This window comes from Pygoscelis adeliae, unplaced genomic scaffold (genome assembly GCF_000699105.1).
Source record: "Pygoscelis adeliae isolate BGI_AS28 unplaced genomic scaffold, ASM69910v1 Scaffold402, whole genome shotgun sequence".
NCBI classification, from domain to species: Eukaryota; Metazoa; Chordata; class Aves; order Sphenisciformes; family Spheniscidae; genus Pygoscelis; species Pygoscelis adeliae.
The window spans coordinates 7,111,263-7,115,259 of NW_008824411.1; positions in this window are offsets into that span (position 1 = coordinate 7,111,263).

Consider the following 3,997-nt stretch of genomic DNA (forward strand, 5'->3'; position numbering starts at 1 on the left):
TGGGGAGAAGTGCGGCAGGGAGAGCAGTGTGCGTGGGGTGAAGAGGTGAGGGGGTGGGGAGGTACCAGCCAGGGAAAAAGAGAGAGAGTGAGGATGAAGATGGAGGGGAAGAGTAGGAGAAAACACAAGAAAGATAAGCAAGAATTGAGGGAGGAGGGAAATTGGGCTGACAGGCCACAAAAAGCCAGGGGGGAGGAAAAGAAAGAGAAGACAGTGCAAAGGAAAAGGAGGAGGGGAAGAAAAAAAAAAAAAAAAAGGAAAATTCTCCAAAAGTTGGATGATCACAAAACGTGGTGCCCTTGCACCACTCATCATACTTACCAGCAGGGTGCTGTGCACACTGCGGCGGGGTGAGGGGGAGCAGGGAAACCCAGGGTAGGTGTAAGAGCGAGCCCACCCATGCAGGGGCACAGCTGCCCCGAAATACAGACAGGCCCAGGGGCTGGAGGGTTCGGTACCTGCTGTGTTATAATGTGAGAGACCAAATTGGAGCCGTTTGGAGCGGGACTGCAACCCTCGGTTATCCTGGGGTATCCCAATGGCCCTAATCCTGCCCCTCCCCAATTCCCAGATTTTGGGAATTCGCTGTGTTTGGGATTCATTTTGGTTTTCCTTGAAGCCTCCCAGCCTCCAGAGCTTTTTCCCATACCCACACCAGGGTGTTAAAGAAGCGGCGGATCCCACCCCAGCTGACCCCCCATCCACGAGGCAGCGTTCTTGCCTGCCGTTGTAGGCAGCTGCCTGGAGCATCGCTCCTACTGACGTCCGCAGGAGCAGCACCGGCCCACCTGCCTGCAGAGCTCATTCACTTTGGTGATTTATTGGGGTCCTGTCACAGGCCCGGGGACCTCTGATTTGTGAGCGCTCTTACCCGCGCTGAGGTTTACCCGGCAGCGACAGTGGCGCATGCAGCAGCGATGCTCGCTGATACCATCTCTTAATTATGTTTGCAGAAAACCGTTTAATGAATAGAGCTTTAGTGCCCTTCATCTGAAACTTCACACTCAGCAACCTGCCCGGCGCTGACCTCAGCATGAGCTAACCGCTATGTCACAGCTTGACTTACATTTAGCAGGTCACCAGCTTTTAAATGCATTTACCTTTGCAGGCTTGTACCAGATAAAATTGCCCAGGGTCTGCGCCTGCTCCCATCACGATCAGTGGCACTGACTTCAGCGGGAGCATACACAACATGGGTCTTTGCAGCTTCGACCCTTTGAATGCCGTTGGGCTTCCAGAGATAACATGCAGCATGGAGGAGGAGAACGGATTAAGAAATAAATACTCGCTTTATTAGTTGTGGATGCATTGCATGAAATATGCAGCGAATATCTTCTGATACGACAGCTTGCAAATTCAGTGACTGAAAATAACTAGTGATCCCCCCTTCCCTTTGTACCTTGGAATTTTTTACCCACCAATAAATGCTATTTATTTATTTAATACCAATAAATGCTGCTTATTGGTATTAAACAACGACAGGCGATAGCAGGGGAGGCAGAGCAGAGGCTGGACTCCTTCTTACTCACCATTGCCATGTTCTCTAGCAACAGCTCTGTTTAAATATCTGATTGGCAAAACCCTGACTCCTGTTATCAGATGCGCTTTGGGACCACGCTTGGCGTCATGACAGTGTTTCACTGCTCTGCTGGGACTTGGAGCTTTCCAACTCCTTGAAACGTTTCAAAACTCTCAGCTCTGCACATCCAGGGGCTGGGGGAGGAAGGCAGGAAGGAAGAGAGGGCAAGAGAAGCTTTAAATGAAAGAGGAAGGGCCACCGCTGCCTGCCTCCGCTGCCTTCTGCCTGCGACCGGGCTAGAGGGTAGGCAGGGGGAATGCAAGCAACGCATCCCAGCAGAGGAGGGATGCCGATCCCAGCCAATCCCAGTCCCTGTGCCTCGGGTCTGGATCCTGGTCCCCATGCCTCGCTCACACCAGGCTGCCACATTCCCCTCATCTCTCACTGTTTTCCAGGAAAGAGTTTGCATTGTGATTTCTCCCCATGCTCTTGTTTGTAGCTAGGAAAAAATAAAAGAAGCAATGTTATTTGCATTTTTAAACTGAGCAAGGAGAAGTCAGGAGTGGGCTTTCAGCCAGTGCAGTCTGGCACTTGCTTTGTTGAGAGCATATAGAATAATTTATAAATAGCATGGTGGTTTTTAAAAAAAATATATAATTATACTTTTAAAGATCCTGCATTGCTGGGGAAAAGGAGTCTTTAAAAGAGGCTTTAGAAAAAGAGTCTTGCAGAGGGAAAATTTTCTTTAATGGCATTCATAAAATAACAAAAAGGAGGGTTTTCCATAGCAGGAGACAATGCAGGACACCCACAGACAACCATTCCTACCCCTCTCTTCCCACCTCCTCCCCAGGCAGCTGACTTTTAAGACGCCTGGATATTTAGGGGCTCGGCTTGTCACGGGAGGGGATGCTTTAGCAGCACGACCCTCCCTGGCCCCATGAGCAGAGCAGGATGTGCTGAGCCTGGACCACTGGGTGGGTCAATGTCAGGGGGAGCTGGGAAGATAAATTCATCTCCTCTCCGTTGAAATGAGAAGAAATAATGCCTGAGCCCAGGGGGCCGGGGGCAGCAGCGTCCCCCCGACCTTGGCATGGCAAAGCTGCTCTCTGCCGCTGGCCAGAGCAGCTCCACAGAGGCGGTGGGGGTATCACGCGGGGAAATGGCTGCTCTCTGCATCCTCCACTGCCCTGCCCTGCCCTGCCCAGGCAGTGATTCCTGCTCCCGAGGAGGAGCAGGAGCTTCACTGCTGCCGCTTGGAAAGGAAGGGGGAGAATAAATAAATAAGGAAGTAAAAGCAGGTCAGGGGCGAGCTTGGCGTGGAACGACGAGGGGATTTAGTAAATCACACCAGGAGATGCTGCCCTGCCTGCCAGGATCAATAGAGCAGCAGCCCTGGGCTTCGGACAGCCTCGGCATCCACCAGCCAGCCCCTAACGCTCCCGTTATCTGCTTCATCGATACCGGTCTTGAGAAACGCAATCGATATATTGGATTTCCCAGAGACGGTGGTGCAAAATGCACAAATCCTCTGGCAGCTTGAGCTGAAGCTATTGATTTTTCATATATTCTCCCTCCCCGCTGGGTACCGGTGGAGAACAAGGGTGTGATTATGAGCATCAGGAGCCAGGGGGGTCTCAGTCCCCAGGGCAGGGGCAGTACACAGGGTCAGAACGGGAGCCGCGCAGCCCAATCCACTGGGAATTGTTAGAACGTTTATACACCCAGGCAAGCTGCCTGCAGCAGGTCTTTTAAACCAAGAGGAGCAGTGCTTTCCAGGCAATAATAATGCACTGGATGGGCCTGATTCCAGCAGCAGGGATGTCAGTACCAATCCGGGCTCTTCCAAGCACTGTCCCAGCAGCCATAATCTCCCGTGGCTCTTCTGAGCTGGGTAAGATGATGCTTTCATCCCTGTTTCAGCGGGAGCCAGGATGAGACCTGCCAGGAGGGGACGTGCCTCCCTCCGCCTTGGCTGCAGGTGGGTCACTTTACCCACCAGCTGAATTTGATCCATCAGGACCTGAGCCTGTCACAGAGGTGGATTTAGGACTCAAGACCCCCAACAGCCAGCCCCGTGCTGTGGGGGGAACAGGGATGGGGCAGCCCTGTCCCCAGCCGCCAGCTTATGGGCATGTGGGTCTGCGGGCAGTAACCATGCTCTGTCTGCTTATTTATCGCCTCCCCTGCACTCTCTGGGGCAGGATTTGGCTTGTACATTGCTCAGCCAGTGTCACTGCGCCTGATCTTAAAAAACCCAAGGTCGGGCAACAACGTACCCCTGGCTGCAAGCCTGCGTGTAGAGGCATGATTGCTACCAAAACACGTAGGGATGCAGAAACATGGAGCAAAAAGCCAAACCAGCAGCAGCTCCCCTTTGCTGGGAGCCTGCCTCACTGGGGGAGCGGGGCTGCCTCCACTCATCGCCTGACACCCCCGAGCAGGCTGACCTTTCCCGGGCCGACTCAAGACCAATAT